The sequence below is a fragment of the Macaca mulatta genome, chromosome X, assembly GCF_049350105.2.
Source record: "Macaca mulatta isolate MMU2019108-1 chromosome X, T2T-MMU8v2.0, whole genome shotgun sequence".
Taxonomy (NCBI): Eukaryota; Metazoa; Chordata; class Mammalia; order Primates; family Cercopithecidae; genus Macaca; species Macaca mulatta.
The window spans coordinates 81,874,082-81,894,940 of NC_133426.1; the positions used below are offsets into that span (position 1 = coordinate 81,874,082).

The following is a 20,859-nucleotide window of genomic DNA, read 5'->3' on the forward strand; positions in this document are numbered from 1 at the left end:
ACTTAAGGCATTCTTAAACCACAAACAATAGCATGAGCGATCTGTACCTTAATTAAGGACATGTTCATGCTGCAGATAACTAGCCAGAGCCCATCCCTTTACCTCGGCCCATCCCTTTATTTCCCATAAGGAATACTTTTAGTTAATCTATAATCTATAGAAATAGGGGAGCTTGGAAGCATCAGGGTAACAATGGGACAAGTGTGGACTCTGGTTCGTTCCACCTTGGAACCTTTTCACACTAATGATGAGGAGGAAGGGAAGTATAATGAGTAACAGAAGAGGTGACAGAGCAGGTTTGTTTGCCAGCTAAAGCGGCAAAGGAGGGAGAGGTTCATCCTTACCCTTCTCCACCCCCTCCTTATTTTGAAGAAAAAGAGTGGTCTGGCCCTGCAGACCTTTCTTTTCTGGAGGATACTGGGTGAAAATAGTTTCCTCAGTGACTGTTCAAGCAGCGCCTTGAGCAACCACTCTCAGTTCTATTCAGGCAGGAATTCAGCAAACTAGATGAGGGGGTGATTTAGAGGCTTGGCAGTTCCCTGTTAGAATATACCACCCAGATCAACAGGGAAATATTATAGCTACATTTGAGCCTTTTCCTTTTAAAACTGGGAAACGCCATGAGGGGCCCATCCCAGACCCCATTCCAAACTGGGACATTTCTGGCTCAGGCCATTCCCTCACCCCTGTACAATGTCTGTCCCCTGCCACAGCCAGTAGTGCCGCAGTAGATTTATGCTGCAAAAAAGCTGTGAGCGTTCTTCCTGGGAACTCCCACAAAAAGTTCCAACAGGGGTCTGTGGATCTTTGCTAGCAGGGATGATGGGATTACTTCTAGGAAGGTCTAGTTTAAATTTAAAAGGGGTACAAATACAAACAGGAGTCATTGATTCAGATTACAATGGGGAAATTCAGATTGTTATATCTACTTCTGTTCCCTGGAAAGCAGAGACAGGGAAGCATATAGCACAGCTCCTGATTGTGCCGTATGTGGAAATGGGGAGAAGTGAAATTAAATGAACAGGAGGATTTGGAAGCACAAATAAACAAGGCAGAGCAGCTTATTGGGTGAATCAAATTACTGATAAATGTCCTACCTGTGAAATAACTATTCAGGGAAAGAAATTTAAAGGGTTGGTAAATACAGGAGCAGACATTTCAATTATTTCTCTACAGCACTGGCCGTCCACATGGCCAGTTCATCAACCCACTCAATTTAACATAGTTGGAGTTGGTAAAGCCCCTGAAGTATATCCAAGTAGTTATATTTTGCCTTGTGAAGGGCCTGATGAACAACCTGGGACTATTCAGCCAATTATAACTTCTGTACCTATAGATTTATGGGGAAGAGATTTATTACAATGCTCAGTTACGATTTCATACAGATGAACAACTGATGACAAAAACAAACAAGGGGGAGAAACAGGGATTACAGGACAGCCCATATATAATTGAATCTAACATTGTTAGCTTTAAATTTTTTGAGCCTCCCTAAAGGCCAGATGTTATCAGCAGCTGAACAGCATCTACAGAAACAAGCTGCAAAGACAAAAGCAGAACAACTGGTTTAGTAGAGAGATCCAATAACGAAAAGTTGGGAAATAGGTAAAATAATAACTTGGGGTAGAGGTTATGCTTGTGTTTCTCCAGGCCAAAATCAACAGCCGATTTGGATACCATCAAGAAACCTGAAACCTTATCATGAGCCAGATGCCAAGGAAGAGATTCCAAGAGGATCCCGAGAACCCCCCAGTTGCAGTCATGTCGAGACTGAAGCTGATGAGGACCCCAACTGTCATGAACAACACCCGTCGAACACAGCCATCCACCTTGGGACAGATCAAGAAGCTGTCACAGATGGTGGAAGAAAACCTGAGGAAAGTGGGACAACCAGTCACAATGAGTAATTTAATGGTAGCTATGATAGCATATCATATCACCACTGCCATGAGTATTCCTTCAACAAGGGCTGACACAGAGATCAATTATACATATTGGGCATATTTATCAATCTTGGCTGGCAATAATGCCTGGATGTGATTACTCTATGACACAGTTACACATGCTTTCTGGTCTCAATATTTACCATAATAAATCTGCTCCTATAATTGAGGCATACCGCCCTCAAAAACCTATTTGTAAACAAATTTGAACTTGGCCAGAAAAAATGAACATACTTGTTTAGGAAGATTGCATTGCAGAACAGGCAGAGATGCTGCGCAATGATTCCTATGGAATCATTATTGATCGGTCCCCTAAGGGGATGTTTAGCTTGAATTGCATTTCTCAGTCTGTGTGTCACAGCCACACTGTGTTCAGCTGGTCTGAACAAAATGGTCAGATGGTACAAATGGTACAAAGTACAGCAAGAGTTCCTATTATCTAGAACCATGGCGGTATAGTGGCACCTCAACCTCAAATGATATAGCCCATTGTAAGAGCTAAACATAAGAATCTGTGGAAACTATTAATAGCTTTTAATAAAATCAAAATTTGGGAAAGAATAAAAAAGCATCTAGAAGGATACTCTGCAAACTTGTCTTTGGATATTGCAAAAAAAAAAAAACAAAACAAAACAAAACCCAACAACAAACAACAAATATTTAAAGCATCCCAGGCACACCTGACCTTAATGCCAGGAACTGGAGTGCTTGAAGTAGCTGCAGACAGATTGGCAGCTACTAACCCATTAAAATGGATAACAATACTTGGAAGCTCTGTGACTTCAATGATAATTGTGCTTTTAATCTGTGTTGTTTGTTTTTATATAGTCTGCAGATGCAGATCCTGACTCCTGGGAGAAGTAGCTCACCATGACAAAACTGCCTTTGCTTTTATCGCTTTGCAAAACAAAGAAAGGGGACATGTTGGGAACAGGCCCCAAAATCTGCCCATAAACTGGTCCCAAAACTAGCCATAAACAAAATCTCTGCAGCACTGTGACATGCTCTTGATGGCCTTGACATCCACGCTGGAAGGTTGTCGGTTTACCGGAATGAGGGCAAGGAACACCTGGCCCACCCATGGCAGAAAACTACTTAAGGCATTCTTAAACCACAAACAAAAGCATGAGTAATTTGTGCCTTAAGGACATGTTCATGCTGCAGATAACTAGCCAGAGCCCATCCCTTTACCTCGGCCCATTCTTTATTTCCCATAAGGACCCCTGATTTCCCACTCCACACTCTGTATTTCTCTGTGTGTATCTTTAATTCCTCTAGTGCCACTGGGTTAGGGTCTCCCCGACCAAGCTAGTCTCGGCACATATTCATAAATTCTTTGCCTGGGCCAATGTCCAGAAGAGTTTTTCATAGGTTTTCTCCTGGAATTTTAATGTTTCACATCTTAGATTTAAGTATTTGATCCATCTTGAGTTGATTTTTATGTAAGGTGAGATATAGGGATCCAGTGTCATTCTTCTACATGTGGATATCCAGTTAACCCAGCACCATTTATTAAATAGTGTCTTTTTCTCAATTTATGTTTTTGTATGCTTTGTTGGAGATCTGTAGGTTGTAGGTGTTTGGCTTTATTTCTGGGTTCTCTATTCTGTTTCATTTCTGTATCTACTTTTATGCCAGTACTATGATGTTTTAGTAACTATAGTCTTGTAGTATAATTTGAAGTTAGGTAATGTGATGACTGCAGATTGGCTATTTTTGCTTAGAATTGTTTTGGCTATTTGTACTCTTTTGTGGTTCCCTATGAATTTTAGGATTAACTTTTTAAATCTTTAAAAAATAATGTTGGGATTTTGATAGGAATTGCATTGAATCTGTAGATTGCTTTGGGCTGTATTCTCATTTTCACCATATTAATTCTTTCAATCGATGAGCATGGGATGTGTTTTCATTTGTGTCATCTACAATTTCTTTTAGTACTTTTGTAGTTGTCATTGTAGAGATCTTTTACCTCATTGGTTAAGTATATTCCTAGTTTATTTTATTATTTATTTATTTATTTATTTAGCTATTGTAACAGGGATTGAGTTCCTGATTTCCTTCTCAACTTGGTCATTGGTTATAGCAGGGCTACTGATTTGTGTACACTGATTTTGTAACTTGAGACTTTACTGAGTTTGTTTATCAAATATAGTTGTATTTTGGAGGAGTCTTTAGGGATTTCTAGGTATAAAATCCTATCATTGGCAAACAGCAATATTTTGACTCCTTCTTTTCCAATTTGAATACCCTTTATTTCTTTCTCTTGCCTGATTGCTCTGGCTATGAATTCCAGTGTTATGTTGAACAGAGGTAGTAAAAGTTGCCATCCTTGAATTCTTCCAGTCTCAGCGGGAATGCTTTCAACTTTTCCTGATTCACTACGATAAGGTCTGTTGGTTTGTCATATATGGCTTTTATTATTTTGAGGTATGTCCCTTCTATGCTTAGTTTGTTAAGGATTTTTATCATAAAGGTATGCTGGATTTTATTGAATGCTTTCTCTGAACCTGTTGAGATGATCATATGGTTTTTGTTTTAATTCTGTTTATGTGATGTATCACATTTATTGACTGACTTGTGTTAAACCATTCCTGCATCCCTAGGATGAAACCCACTTTATCATGGTTTATTATCTTTTTTGGGGTGCTGTTAGATTTGGTTTGCTAGTATTTTTGTGAGGTTGTTTGCATCTGTGTTCATCAGGGATATTGGTCTGTCATTTTTTTCTTGTTGTTTTTATGTCCTTTAATGTTTTTCATATCAGGGTGATACTGGTTTCATCAAATGAGTTAGGGAAGTTTCCCTGTTAATCTTTTGTAATAGTTTCAGTAGGATTGGTACCAATTCTTCTTTCAATGTCTGGTATAATTCAGCTGTGAATCATCTGGAACTGGGCTTTATGTTTGGCAATTTTTAACTTACTGATTCAGTCTCGCTGCTTGTTATTGGTCTGTTCAGGGTATATATTTCTTCCTGATTTAATTTAGGAAGGCCATATGTTTCAAGGAATTTATTCATTTCCTCTAGATTTTCTAGTTGTATGCATACAGGTGTTCACAGTAGTTTCAGATGATCTTTTGTATTTCTGTGGTGTCAGTTTTGATGTCTCCATTTTCATTTCTAATTGAGCTTATTTGTATCTTCTCTCTTGTTTTCTTGGTAAATTTACCTAATGCTCTATCAATTTTTTTTAATCTTTCCAAAGAATCATGTCTTTGTTTCGTTGATCTTTTTGAGATCATTTTATTTTTGTTTCAGTGTCATTTAGTTGTGTTCTGATCTTTGTTATTTCTTTTCTTCTGCTAGCTTTTAGTTTGGTTTGTTCTTGTTTTTCTAGTTCCTTGAGGTGTGACCTTAGGTTGTCAATTTGTGATGTTTCAGACTTTTTAATGTAGGCATTTAGTGCTATAGACTTTCCTCTTAGCACTGCTTTTGCTGTAACTCAGGGATTTTAATAAGTTGTGTCATTATTATTAATCATTTTGAATAATGTTTAAATTTCCATCTTGATTTCATCGTTAACCCAAAAGTCAGTCAGGAGCAGATTAATTTTCATGTATTTGTATAGTTTTGAGGGTTCCTTTCAGAGTTGATTGCTAGTTTTATTCCACTGTGGCCTGAAAAGTTACTGGGTATGATTTCAATTTATTAAAAATTTTTTGAGACTTGTGGCCTATTATATGCTCTATTTGGACAATGTTTTATGTGCTGATGAAGAGAAAGTATATTCTTTTGTTCTTGGGTAGAAGTTCTGTAAATATCTGTTAGGTCCGTTTGTTCTGGAGTGCAGCTTAAATTCAGTGTTTCTTTGTTGACTTTCTGCCTTGATGATCTGTCCAGTGCTGTCAGTGGAGTGCTGAAGTTCCCCACTATTATTGTGTTGCTGTCTATGTCTCTTCTTAGGACTAGTAGTAATTGTTTTATGAATCTGGGAGCTCCAGAGTTAGGTGCATGTATATTTAGGATTGTAATTTTTTTTTTGTGTGTGGGATCAATCCCTTTATCATTTTATGATGACTTTCTTTGTATTTTTTTATTGTTGTTGCTTTAAAATTTGTTTTTTCTGATATAAAAATAGGTACTCCTGCTTTCTTTTGGTTTCCATTTGCATTGAGTATATATTCTATCCCTTGTACCTTGAGTCTACATAAGTCCTTACATATTAGGCAAGTCTCTTGAAGATAGCATACATTTGGTTTGTGATTTTTAAACTCTATTCTGCCAATCTGTATCTTTTAAGTGGAGCATTTAGGCCATTTATATTCAAGGTTAATGTTGGAGTGTGAGGTGCTGTTCTATTAATCATATTAGTTGATACCTATATTTTGTTTTCTTCATTGTGTTATTGTTTCATAGGCCCTGTGAGTTTTATGCTTTCAAGAGGTTCTATTTTGTTGCATATTGACCTTTTGTTTCAAGATTTAGAGCTAATTTTAGCATTTCTTGTAGAGCTGGTCTGCTAGTGATAAATTCTCTCAGCATTTGTTTGTCAGAAAAAGACTGTTTATCTTCCATTTATGAAACTTAGTTTTGCTGGATACAAAATTCTTAGCTGATAGTCATTCTGTTTAAGGAGGCTAAAGATAGGACCCCAATCCTTTCTGGCTTATAAAGTTTCTGCTTAGAAGCCTGCTGTTAGTCTGATGGTTTTCCTTCTTAGGTTACCTGATGCTTTTTTCTCACTTCTCTTTGAGTTTAGAAAGCCTAATGACTATTGGCCTTGGTGATATCCTTTTTGCAATGAATCTCTCAGGATTTCTCTCAGGCTTCTTGTGTTTGGATATCTAAATCTCTATCAAAGAGCTTTTCCTCAGTTATTCCCTAAAATAAGTTTTCCAAACTTTTTGCTTTCTCTTCTCCCTCAGGAACACCATTCCTTTTTAGGTGTGGCCCTTTTACACAATCCCATGTTTTTTGGAGACTTTGTTCATTTATTTTGATATTTTAAAAAACTGTCTGATTGAGTTAATTCAAAAGCCTTGTCTTTGAACTCTGAAATTCATTCTTCTACCAGGTCTGATGTATTCTTAAAACTTTCCACTACATTTTGTAATTCCCTAAATGTGTCATTCATTTGCAAAAGTTCTGATTGTTTTTTCTTTAAAATATCCGTCTTTTAGAAAATTTTTCATTCATATTCTGAATTTTTTTTAACATTTCTTCTTCATATTGGTTTTTACATTTCTTTTGTATCTCCTTGAGTAGCTTAACAATCAACCGTTTGGATTTTTTATTTGTTTTTTCCATGATTTCTTCTTGGTTTGTATCCATTCTTGGAGAGTTAGTGTGAATTTTTGAGGGTGTTATAGAACCCTATTTTGTCACATTGCCAAAATTACTTTTTTGGTTTCTTCTCATTTGGCTAGACTATTTTTTCTGATTATTCTTGAATTGATTTTTTTATTCAGCTGTGTTTTAAAAATTTCTTTCCTCCCTTAAGGATTTGAGTTTAATGATTACAGTTTATTGTAGCCTATTCAGTTCTTGGTGCTTTCAAGGCTGAAGACTGTATGAGTTCCTTGGTTATATAGAGTCTTTGTATGTTAACTTTCCCAGATGCTTGTTTTAGTAGCAATGTGCTTGTTATATGAGTAAATTCACTGTTTCCTGTGGGGTTGGAGTGGCAGAGGTATCTTTTGAAACTTGTCTCTTTCCCCTGTAGCCTGTACTTTTTTATGTATTTATTTTTCTTCTGTATTATATTTATTGGGTTGAATAGTTTATGCTTTAGGTCAGTAGAGGGGGCGTCCTCAGATAGAAACTGGCTGTGGCTAAAACAGGTGGATAAATAGAATACCTCATGGTAGGAAGAGGTCCCAGCCTTGAAAACAGTGGCTGGAGGAGCTCTCAGTGTAATGCACTAAGGTCTTGTGGGGGAAGGGTGGAAGCCATGTCAGCTCCCCTGCCAGGCCAGCCAGAAAGCAATCCCATTGCCAGTCACACTCCTGACTCAGTGTTTCAGCTATTCAGATCAGAAAGGTACCTGTTTTTATCTGCAAGAATATTGATATTCCAAGTAGAGAAGTATTGTGACTCTACTTCTCATGTAAGCCCGAACCTGGAGGGCACTATTTCTGTGGGGATACAGTCACCTTGAAGTGTTCCAGAAAAGCTGTCTACAGATGCACCCATGCTGAGCTCCCATGGTGGAAGCCCAAGCTTTGTCTTCAATGGTGGATGAGTGGGAAAAGAAGTCCCCTTCTCCAAGACCCTTCACAAGCACCAGGGCTGCCTGACTGTTAAGGTAGAGCCACAGACTTTCCCTGCTGAGCCCAGCACCATACCTGTGCCTCTGCTGAAGGAAACTTCCCATAAGTAGAAATTTCTGGAATGCAAGGCCTTCCATCTGGAATTTTTTTTTTTTTTTTTTTTTTTTTTTTTTTTTTTTGTTCTACAAGCGAGCTCCCTTGATGTGGTACACTGCCACTTCCCCTAGGAGTAGGAGTCCCTGAGAGCCAGACTACTCTGAATGCTGCTGCTTCTCTGGGTTTAGCTGCCCATTGGAGCTGGCACATTCCAGGCTGGTGCTGGGGAATGTCTGCAAGGGATCCAGTGATATGGCCTGTCTTCAAGTCTCCCAACAGTGGGTATCAACACCAGCACTGATGGGGGTGGCAGGGGAGTGATGTCGACTCTTTGAAATTCCTTGGTTATAAATAGCCTTAGTATGATGGCTTTCTGTAATGCCAGTTGCAGTAGTAATGATCTGGTCATGTAGACAGACTCAGGACCTCCTGGTTAGCCGGGGTGCTGCAGGCAGTGGTGATAGCTGAGGTCACACACAAGTTTTTTCCTTTCTAGACATGGTTATTCTATGTGGAGATGTTGTAGTGGACTGTATTGGTTGGCCTCCAGCCAAGAGATGGTGCTTGCAAGAGAGCACCAGCTGTGGTGGTAGAGGTGGGATTTGTGCTTGCTTTATATTACTCAGGGGAGGTACTTTGGTGTCTCAGGCAATGGTGGGACCATAGAGCTCCCAAAAGTTTCTGTGTTTTGTGTCAAGCTACCAGTGAGGGTGGAGGGGTAAAGGCAGGTGTGGGCTATGTCAGGCTGGTCTATACTCTGTCTTCCACATGCTGCGCAAGCAGTGGCCCTCACAGATATATAGACAAATTCGTACACTGTGGGTAAAAGTTCCAAGTATGCAAAACAACCTTATTAGTTAGAACATTCCAAGATCTCAATTCCCAGTAGCTGGACAAGGACCATTCATGACAATAGACCCTTCTGAAAATGTACAAGTTTGAGCAACTCAGACCTGCTGAGTCAACTGTTTCCTGTACAGCCTACCTTCCTGGCCCTAGGCTCAGACTCTCTTAAAGGAAAACTATTGTATTTTATAATAGATATATTAATAATGTTAGCATGAGAGTGTCCAACATTTGGAGGAGCTGGTGCAAGATACAGACCTGAAGAAGCAATTAATCCACCCATAAAGCCATTGTATACGTCTTCATATTTTCTTCATATTTTTGTAGTAATTTGATTGCTTCTTCCCTTGGTCTAATGATATTTATGCTTTATGATAAACTTACCTAGAGTTATTTAGCATATTAATTAGCTGGTGGTTAACTAGATCTAGTTCCTCCTCAAGCCAATAATTTTTCACTGATATTACATCCTGAGGAGGCTTTAATTAAATTTCACAATACATAAAATTACCATTATTTGTATTATATGACCTATTAACATAAGGTAATGTAATCTTACCAACAATGCTAATGTTATACCATATCATGCAATGGTAGTAATACAGTTCTGTTTCATTCCACAAGTCAGTAAGAGTTATTATACCTTACCCAACATAATTGGCTCTTGGCCACTTAGCAGATGTTCTTAGGGAGAGGTGTCATCACAAGGGACCAGGATTCCTTTATTTCCAGGTTCCAAGTAAGATGGTAACTGATGGCTTTAACACAGACTGGGTGGCTTTAACAGCAGAAATTTATTTTCTCACAGTTCTGGAGGCTAGAAGTCCAATATTAAGGTGTTGACAGGCTTAGTGTCTTCTGACATCTCTCTTTGGCTTCAGGTACCCACCTTCTTGCTTGTCCTTACAGGATCTTTCCTCTGTGTATGTGACTCTGGTTTCTCTTTGTGTATCCAAACGTTCTCTTCATATAAGGACACCAGTCAGATTGGATTAGGGCCCATCCTAAAGGCCTCATTTTTACTAAATTGACTCTTTAAAGGCCCTATCTCCAAATATAGTAACATTCTGAGGTACTGGGAGTTAGGGCTTCAACATAGGAATTTTGGGCAGGGACACAATTCAGCCCATAACATATGAGGACAAAACTATTCATATTGTCATGATTTTACTGAAATGTTCAATTGTTTACTGTTATGTACCATCTCTTTCTCATGGCAGGTATGAGTGTAATTCACAATGATTCCTATTTCTGTGAACTGCACTACAGGGTACAACTTATTTTGAACCATTCTTGGAGTGAGGGCAGGCAGAGTATACCAATGTAAATTACTCTTAACCTACTAATCTGCTATCTTTATGGATTTGGCTATTCTGAACATTTGGTATAAATGGAATCATGTATTTCATCAATTTCAGTTAATTTTCATGTATGATATAAGGAAAGAAGGTGACTTTACTCTTTTGCCTGTGGTTATTTGGTTGTCCCAGCACCAGTTGTTGAAAAGACCATTCATTCTCCATTAAATTGTCTTGGCATCCTTGACAAGAATCAGTTGTCCACAAATGTAAGGGTTTATTGCTGGATTCTCAATTCTATTTTATTGCTCTATGTCTCTATTGTTATACCAGTTTTGATTGCTGTAGTTTTGTAGTAAGTTTTTAAATCAGGGGCTATGAGTCCTCCTACTTTGTTTTTCTTTATCAGGATTGTTTTGGCTATTTGGGCCTTGAAATTCGTTATTAATTTTAGGATTAACGTTTCAATTTCTACAAAATGGGTCATTTGGAATTTGATAGGGATTGCATTGAATCTGTAAGTCATTTTGGGTAGTATTGACAGCTTAATAGTAAGTCTTTCAGTCTATAAACATGGAATGCCTTTTTATTTAGGTCTTCTTTAACTTATTTCAATAATGTTTTGTAGTTTTCAGTGTACAAGCCTTGCACCTCCTTTGTTAAATTTATTCCTAAATGTTTTCTTCTTTTTGATGCTATTGTAAATGGAATTGTTTTCTTCATTTCATTTTGTATTGCTTATTGCTAGTATAGATGTACAGAGGTTTTGTGTGTTGACTGTGTATCCTGCAACTTTGCTGAATTCATTTATTAGCTTTAACTATTTTTTTTAGATGTGTGTATTCTTTAGGATTTTCCACATATAAGATCATGTCATTAGCATATAGAGATAGTTTTACTTCTTCCTTTCCAATTTGGATGCTTTCTATTTCTTTTCTAATTGCTGTAGCTAGAACATCCATTACAATGTTTAATAAAATTGGTGAAAGCAAACAGCCTTGTACTTACAGGTCTTAGGGAAAACAATTCAGACTCTCACCATTGAGTATCATTATAAAATATACCTCTTTATCTCTATTAACACGTTTTGTTTAAAGTCTACTTTCGCTTATAAAAGTATAGTCTCTCCAGTTTTCTTATGGTTTATCTTTGTATGATATACCTTTTTCCATTGTTATACTTTCTATCCACTTTTATCTTTGAACCTAAAGTATCTCTCCTTAAATAAGATACAGTTGGATATTATTTCATCCATTCGTGCAATCTCTGACTTTTGATTGGATTGCTTAATCCATTTACATTTAATATTATTAATATAGTTGGATTTGTGTCTGCAATTTTGCTTTTTCTTTTCTGCATATGTTGCACCTTTCTTGTTCCTCTGTTCCCTTTTTTCTACTTTCTTTTGCATTAAGTGAATATTTTATAATGTTACAATTTAATTATTCTATCTTTACTACATTTTTATTAGTTTCTTATGGGTTACTTTAGACTCTCCGTGTACATCTCAACTTACCAGAATCTGCTAAATATTCTATTAGAGATAGGAAAAGCCAGTATTTTTTCTACTCTCACACACTTAACACAACATTTATGATACCAGATGTGTAGGAATTTCTGTCCACACACCAAGCAATCAGTTATCCAGCATATACCAGCACACACATCAGTTCAATTCAATTCTAACACTATCAACCTGGAGATAATGTCAGATCTCACAGGTTAAGTGCTCAGTCTCACAAGACTGCCTCTTACTTCACATGCCAGTGGCATACCCAAGTGGTTTTACCTGTGTTTATGACCGACCAGCTATATCATATTTTTTTATACAAAATTTTAATTTGTAATTTTTGTGGGTACATAGTAGGTATATACGTTTATGGGGTACATGAGGTGTTTTGATATAGGTGTGTGATGCATAATAATCACATCATGGAGAATGGGGTATCCACCCCCTTAACCATTTATCTTTTGTGTTACAAACAATCCAATTATACTCTTTTAGATATTTAAAAATGTACACTAAAGTAATTATTGACTGTAATCACCTTGTCGTGCTATCAAATACTAGGTCTTTTCATTCTTTCTGACTACAATTTTACACCCATTAAACATCATCAAATCCCCTCACCAGCCCCACTGCCTTTCCCAGCCTCTAGTAACTGACCTTTTACTCCCTATCTCCATGGTACAACTCTATTGATTTTAGATCCCACAAATAAGTGAGAACATACAAAGTTTGTCTTTCTGTGCCTGGCTCATTTAATTTGACATAATGACCTCCAGTTCCATCCATGTTGTTGCAAATGACTAGATCTCATTGATTTTCAAGGCTTAATAGTAGTGCATTGTATATATGTACTTTTTTTTAACTTTTATTTTAAGTTCGGGGTACAAGTGTAGGTTTGTTACATAGGTAAACTTATGTCATAGGAGTTTGTTGTACAGATTATTTCATCACCCACGTATTAAGCCTAGTACCCATTAGTTATTTATCCTAATCCTCTCCTTCTTCCCACCCTCCACCTTCTGAAAGGCCCCAGTGTTTGTTGTTCTCCTCTACGTGTCCATGTATTCTCATCATTTAGCTCCCACTTAAAAGTGAGAACATGAGTTATTTGGTTTTCTACTCCTGTGTTAGTTTGCTAAGGATAATGGCCTTTAGTTCCATCCACATCTCTGCAAAGGATATGATCTCATTATTTCTTATGGCTACATAGTATTCCATGGTGCATATGTACCACATTTTCTTTATTTATTCTGTTATTGATGGGCAGTTAGGTTGATTCCATTTCTTTGCTATTGTGAATAGTGCTGCAGTGAATATACATGTTCATGTGTCTTTATAATAGAATGATTTATATTCCTTTGGGTATATACCCAGTAATGGGATTGCTAGGTTGAATGGTATTTTTGTCTTTAGGTCTTTGAGGAATCACCACATGGTCTTCCACAATTGCTGAAATAATTTACATTCCCACCAACGGTGCGTAAGCATTCCTTTTATTCCACAACCTCCCCAGCATTTGTTATATTCTGATATTTTAATAACAGCCATTCTGACTGGTGTGAGATGGTATCTCATTGTGGTTTTGCTTTGCATTTCTCTAATGATCAGTGATGTTGAGCTTTTTTTCATATAATTGTTGGTTGGATGTATGTCTTCTTTTGAAAAGTATCTGTTCATGTCCTTTGCCCACTTTTTAATGGGGTTGTTTTTTTCCTTGTAAATTTGTTTAAGTTCTTATAGACACTGGATATTAGGCTTTTGTTAAATGCATAGTTTCAAAAAATTTTCTCCCATTCTGTAGGTTTTCTGTTTACTCTGCTGATAATTTCTTTTGCTGTGCAGAAGCTCTTTAGTTTGATTAGATTTCATTTTTCTATCTTTGCTTTTGTTGCAATTGCTTTTGACATTTTCATCATGAAATCTTTGCCTGGGTGTATGTCCTGAATTGTATTGCCTAGGTTGTCTTCCCGGTTTTTATAGTTTTGGGTTTTACATTTAAGTCTTTAATCCATCTTAAGCTAATTTTGTATACGGTGTAAGGAAGGGGTCTAGTTTCAATCTTCTGCCTATGTCTAGTCTGTTATCCCAGCACCATTTATTGAATAAGGAATTCTTTCCCGATTGCTTGCTTTTGTCAGGTTTCTCGAAGGTCAGATAGTTTTGGGTGTACAGTCTTATTTCTAGCTTCTGTATTCTGTTTCTTTGGTCTATGTGTCTGTTTTTGTACCAATACCGTGCTATTTTGGTTATTGTAGCCCTGTAGTAGAGTTTAGGTTTGAGTAGCATGATGCCTCCAGCTTTGTTCTTTTTTGCTTTGGATTGCCTTTGCTATTCTGACTCCTTGTTGGTTTGATAGGAATTTAAAAATAGTTTCCTCTGGTTCTGTTTAGAATGTCAATGGTAGTTTAATAGGTAGTTTAATAACATTGAGTCTGTAAATTGCTTTGGGCAGCATGGCCATTTTAATGGTATTGATTCTTCCTGTCCATGAACATGAAATGATTTTCCATTTGTTTGTGTTATCTCTGATTTCTTGGAGCAGTGGTCTGTAGTTCTCCTTGTAGAGATATTTTACCTCCCTCATAAGCTGTATTCCTAGGTATTTTATTCTTTTTGTGGCAATTGTGAATGACAGTTTGTTCCTGATTTGGCTCTTGGCTTTACTGTTGTTGGTATGCTAGTGACATTGATTTTGTATCCTGAGACTTTGCTGAAGTTGTTTATCAGCTCGAGAAGCCTCTGGGCTGAGGCTATGGGGTTTTCTAGATATAGGATCACATCATCTCCAAACAGAGATAGTTTGACTTCCTCTATTTGTATTTGCATGCCTTTTATTTCTTTCTGTTGCTTGATTGTCCTGGCCAGAACTTTCTATGCTCTGCTTCTGTGTTCTAATAGTATGTTAAATGGGAGTGATGAGAAAGGGTATTTTGTAAAAATTCTACTTTAAGTTCTAGGATACATGTGCAGAACGTGCAGGTTTGATACATAGGTATACATGTGCCATGGTGGTTTGCTGTACCTATCAACCCATCATCTAGGTTTTAAGCCCCACATGCATTAGGTATTTGTGCTAATGCTCTCCCTCCACTTGTCCCCCAACCCCTGACAGGCCCCGGTGTGTGATGTTTCACTCCCTGTGTCTGTGTGTTCTCATTGTTCAACTTCCACCTATGAGTGAGAACATGTGGTGTTTGGTTTTTTGTTCCTGTGTTAGTTAGCTGAGAATGATGGCTTCCAGCTTCATCCATGTCCCTGCAAAGGACATAAGCTCATTCCTTTTCAATGGCTGCATAGTATTCCATGGTGTATATGTTCCACGTTTTCTTTATCCAGTCTATCATTGATGGGCATTTGTTTTGGTTCCAAGTCTTTGCTATTGTAAATTGTGCTGCAGCAAACATACATGTGCATGTGTCTTTGTAGTAGAATGATTTATAATCCTTTGGGTATATACCCAGTAATGAGATTGCTGGGTCAAATGGTATTTCTGGTTCTAGATTCTTGAGTAGTCACCACACTGTCTTCCACAATGGTTGAATTAATTTACACTCCCACCAATGGTGTAAAAGCAGAGAAAGGGCATTGTTGTCTTTTGCCTGTTTTCAAGGTGAATGCTTCCAGCTTTTACTCGTTTAGTATGATATTGGCTCTGGGTTTGTCATATATGGCTCTTATTATTTTGAGATATGTTCCATCAATACCTAGTTTATTGAGTTTTTAACATGAAGGGATGTTGAATTTTATTGAAGGCTTCTTCTACATCTATTAAGATAATAATGTGGTTTTTGTCATTAGTGCAGTTTATGAGATGAATTACATTTATTGATTTGTGTATGTTGAACAAAACTTGCATCCCAGGGATGAAGCCTACTTGATTGTGGTGGATAAGCTTTTTGATGTGCTGCTGGATTTGATTTGCCAATATTTTATTGATGATTTTTGCTTTGATGTTCTAGTATGTTGGCCTGAATTTTTTTTTTTTTTTTGGTCTGCCAGGTTTTGTTTTCAGAATGATGCTGACCTTATAGAATGAGTTAGGGAGGAGTCCGTCCTCCTCAATTCTTTGGTATAGTTTCGGTAGGAATGGTACCAGCTCTTCTTTGTACATCTGGTATAATTCAGCTGTGAATGTATCTGGTTCTGGGCTTTTTTTTTTTTTTTTTTTTTTTTTTTTTTTTTTTTTTTTTTTTGCGGTTGGTATGCTATTACTGCCTCAGTTTTAGAATTTGGTATTGGTTTGATCAGGGATTTAATTTTTTGTTGGTTCAATCTTGAGAGGGTGTATGTGTCCAGAAATTTATTTGTCTCTTCTAGGTTTGCTAGTTTGTGTGCATAGAGGTATTAATAATATTTTCTGATGGTTGTTTGTATTTCTGTGGGGTCAGTGGTAATATTCCCCTTTTCATTTCTGATTGTGTTTATTTGAATCTTCTCTTTTCTTTTTTATTAGTCTAGCTCAGTGTCTATCTATTTTATTATTTTTTTCAGAATACCAATTCCTGGTGTTGCTGATCTTTTGAATGTTTTTTTCATGTCGCTATCTCCTTCAGTTCGGCTCTGATTTTGGTTAATTTTTGTCTTCTGCTAGCTTCAGGGTCAATTTGTTCTTGCTTCTCTAGTTCAGTTGTGAAGTTAGGTTGTTAATTTGACATCTTTCTAGATTTTTGATATAGACATTTAGTGCTATAAATTTCCCTCTTAACACTCCCTTATCTGTGTCCCAAAGTTTCGGGTGTGTAGTATCTTTGTTCTTATTAGTTTCAGAGAACTTCTTGATTTTTGCCTTAATTTCATTATTTACCTAAAAGTCACTCAGGAGCAGGCTATTTAATTTCCATGTAATTGTATGGTTTTGGGTGAATTTCTTAGTCTCAATATAAAATTTGATTGCTTTGTGGTTTGAGATACCACACACATTTCACATCTTTTGCATTTGCTGGGGAGTGTTTTGCTTCTGATAATGTGATCAGTTTTACAGTAAGTGACATGTGGCATTGACTCAAATGTATATCCTGTTGTTTTTGGCTGGAGCATTCTGTATGTGTGTATACACACACACACACACACACACACACACACACACACACACACCCCAGGTCCATTTGATGCAGTGATGCAGTGCTGAGTTCAGGTCCTGAATATCTTTGTTAATTTTCTCTCTTAATGATATGTCTAATATTTTCAGTGGGTTAAATTCTCTCATTATTACTGTGTGGGAGTTTTGTATGGTTTGGTGCTGTGTCCCCACACAAATCTTATCTTGTAGTTCCCATAATTCCCACATGCTGTGGGAGGGACCCAGTGGGAGATAATTGAACCACATGGGTCTTTCTCATGCTGTTCTCATGGTAGTGAATAAGTCTCATGGGATCTGATGGTTTTATAAACAGAAGTTTCCCTGCACAAGTTCTTTTTTTACCTGCCCTCATTCGTGTAAGACATGACTTGCTCCTCCTTGCCTTCCACTATGATTGTGAGGCCTCTCCAGCCATGTGGAACTGTAAGTCTATTAAACCTCTTTTTCTTCCCAGTCTCAGGTATGCCTTTATCAGCAGCATAAAAACAGACTGATACACTAAATTGGTACTAGTAGAGTGGGGCATTGCTGAAGATACCCAAAAATGTGGAAGTGACTTTAGAGGGGGTAAGACACAGAGGTTGTAACAGTTTGGAGGGCTCAGAAGAAGACAGGAAAATGTGGGAAAGTTTTGAACTCACTAGAGACTAGTTGAATGGCTTTGACAAAATGCTGATAATGATATGGACAATGAAATCCAGGCTGAGATGGTCTCAGATGGAGATGAAGAACTTGTTGGGAACTGGAGCAAAGGTGACCCTTGTTATGTTTTAGCAAAGAGACTGGCAGCATTTTGCCCCTGCCCTAGAGATTTATGGAGCTTTGAACTTGAAAGAGATGATTTAGGGTATCTGGTGGAAGAAATTTCTAAGCAGCAAAGCATTCAAGAGGTAACCTGGGTGCTGTTATAGGCATTCACTTTTAAATAGGAAACAGAGCATAACAGTTCAGAAAATTTGCAGCCTAACAATGTGATAGAAAAGAAAATCCCCAGTTTCTGAGAAGAAATTCAAGCTGGCTTCAGAAATTTACATAAGTAACAAGGAGCCAAATGTTAATCTCCAAGACAATGGGGAAAATGTATCCAGGGCATGTCAGAGATCTTTGCAGTAGCCCCTCCCATCACAGGCCTGGAGGTTTAGGAGGAAAAAATGGTTTCATGGGCCAGGCTGAGGGTCCCTCTGCTGTGTGCAGTATAGGGACTTGGTACCCTGAATCCCAGCCACTCCAGCTGTGACTAAAAGGGGCCAAGGTACAGTTTGGGCTGTTGCTTCAGAGGGTGGAAGCCCTAAGCCTTGGCAGCTTCCACGTGGTGTTGAGCCTGCAGGTACACAGAAGTCAAGAATTGAGGTTTGGAAACCTTTGCCTGTATTTCAGAGGATGTATGAAAATGCCTGGATGCCCAGACAAAAGTTTGCTGCAGGGGTGGGGCCCTCATGGAGAATCTCTGCTAGGGCAGTTCAGAAGGGAAACGTGGGGTTGGAGCCCCCATGCAGAGTCCCTGCTGGGGCACCACATAGTGGAGCTGTGAGAAGAGGGCACCGTCCTCCAGACCCCAGAATGGCAGATTCACCAACAGCTTGCATCCTTGAACCTGGAAAAGCCACAGACACTCAACGCTGGCCCATGAAAGCAGCCAGGAGGGCAGCTATACTCTCAAAGCCACAGGGGCAGAACTGCCCAAGACCATGGCAACCCACCTCTTGCATCAGTGTGACCCAGATGCAAGACACTGAGTCAAAGGATATCATTTTGGAGCTTTAAGATTTGACTGCCCTGCTGGATTTTGGACTTTGCATGGGGCTTGTAGCCTCTTTGTTTTGGCTAATTTCTCCAATTTGGAGTGGCTGTATTTACCCAATGGCTGTACCTCTATTGTATCTATGGGGTAACTAACTTGCATTTGACTTTACAGGCTCATGGCCAGAAGGGACATACCTTTTCTCAGATGAGACTTTGTGGACATATGTGTTAATGTTGAAATGACTGAAGACTTTGGGGGACTGTCAGGAAGGCAAGATTGGTTTTGGAATGTGAAGATATGAGATTTGGGAGGGGCCAGGGGCAGAATGATACAGTTTGGCTCTGTGTCCCCACCCAAATCTTATCTTGTAGCTCCCATAATTCTCTCTCTCTCTCTTTTTAAATTTTTTATTATACTTTAAGTTCTGGGATACATGTACAGAACATGCAGGTTTGTTACATAGGTATATACGTGCCATGGTGGTTTGCTGCACCCATCAACCCATCATCTACATTAAGTATTTCTCCTAATGCTATCCCTCCCCTAGCCTCCCACCCCCCAACAGACCCTGGTGTGTGATGTTCCCCTCCCTGTGTCAATGTGTTCTCATTGTTCAACTCCCAATTATGAGTGAGAACATGTGGTGTTTGGTTTTTGGTTCCTGTGTTAGTTTGCTGAGAATGATGGTTTCCAGTTTCATCTGTGTCCCTGCAAAGGATATGAACTCATCCTTTTTGATGGCTACATAGTATTCCATGGTGTATATATGCCACATTTTCTTCATCCAGTGTATGATTAAGGGGTATTTGGGTTGGTTCCAAGTCTTTGCTATTGTGAACAGTGCTGCAATAAACATATGTGTGTATGTGTCTTTATAGTAGAATGATTTATAATCCTTTAGATGTATACCCAGTAATGGGATTGCTGGGTCAAATGGTATTTCTGGTTCTAGATCCTTGAGGAATCACCACACTGTGTTCCACAATGGTTGAACTAATTCACACTCCCACCAACAGTGTAAAAGCGTTCCTATTTCTCCACATCCTCTCCAACATCTGTTGTTTCCTGACTTTTTAATGATTGCCATTCTAACTGGTGTGAGATGGTATCTCATTGTGGTTTTGATTTGCATTTCTGTAATGACCAGTGATGATGAGCTTCTTTTCATGTGTTTGGTGGCGCCATAAATGTCTTCTTTTGAGAAGGGTCTGTTCATATCCTTTGCCCAGTTTTTGATGGGGTTGTTTTTTCTTGTAAGTCTGGTTTAGTTCTTTGTAGATTCTGGATATTAGCCCTTTGTCAGATGGATAGATTGCAAAAATTTTCTCCCATTCTGTAGGTTGCCTGTTCACTCTGATGATAGTTTCTTTAGGTGTGCAGAAGCTCTTTAGTTTAATTAGATCCCATTTGTCAATTTTGGCTTTTGTTGCCATTGCTTTTGGTGTTTTAGAAATGAAGTCCTTGCCCATGCCTATGTCCTGAATGGTATTGCCTAGGTTTCTTCTAGGGTTTTTATGGTTTTAGGTCTTATGTTTAAGTCTTTAATCCATCTTAACTTTTGTATAAGGTGTAAAGAAGGGGTTCAGTTTCAGTTTTCTGCGTATGGCTAGCCACTATCCCCAACACCATTTGTTAAATAGGGAATCCTTTCCCCTTTGCTTGTTTTTGTCAGGTTTGTAAAAGATCCGACAGTTGTAGATGTGTGGTGTCATTTCTGAAGTCCCTGTTCTGTTCCATTGATGTATATATCTATTTTGGTACCAGTACCATGCTGTTTTGGTTACTGTAGCCTTGTAGTATAGTTTGAAGTCAGGTAGCATGATGCCTCTAGCTTTGTTCTTTTTCATAGGATTGTCTTGGCTATATGGGCTCTTTTTTGGTTCCATATGAAATGTAAAGTAGTTATTTCTAATTCTGTGAAGAAAGTCAATGGTAGCTTGATGGGGATAACATTGAATCTATAAATTACTTTGGGTAATATGACCATTTTCACAATATTGATTCTTCCTTTCCATGAGCATGGAATGTTTTTCCATTTGTTTGTGTCCTCTCTTATTTCCTTAAGCAGTGGTTTGTAGTTCTCCTTGAAGAGATCCTTCACATCCCTTGTAAGTTGTATTTCTAGGTATTCTC

General features: G+C 38.1%; 1 protein-coding gene across 5 annotated transcripts in view; it reads right to left on the minus strand.

The window, feature by feature from the left end:
• ZDHHC15 (zinc finger DHHC-type palmitoyltransferase 15) overlaps positions 1-20,859 on the minus strand; it is a 290,771-nt gene that overhangs the window by 93,393 nt on the left and 176,519 nt on the right. For 2 of the 5 annotated variants that reach the window (XM_077987781.1, XM_077987780.1), the window contains one exon: positions 1,338-1,539. The exons of 2 other annotated variants lie outside the window; for them this stretch is intronic. The gene's annotated coding sequence lies outside the window, so the exon portion shown is untranslated. Of the gene's footprint in view, positions 1-1,337; positions 1,540-1,592; positions 1,873-20,859 lie in introns of those variants that run through there. One more of the 5 variants, XM_077987778.1, reaches the window with a different exon arrangement.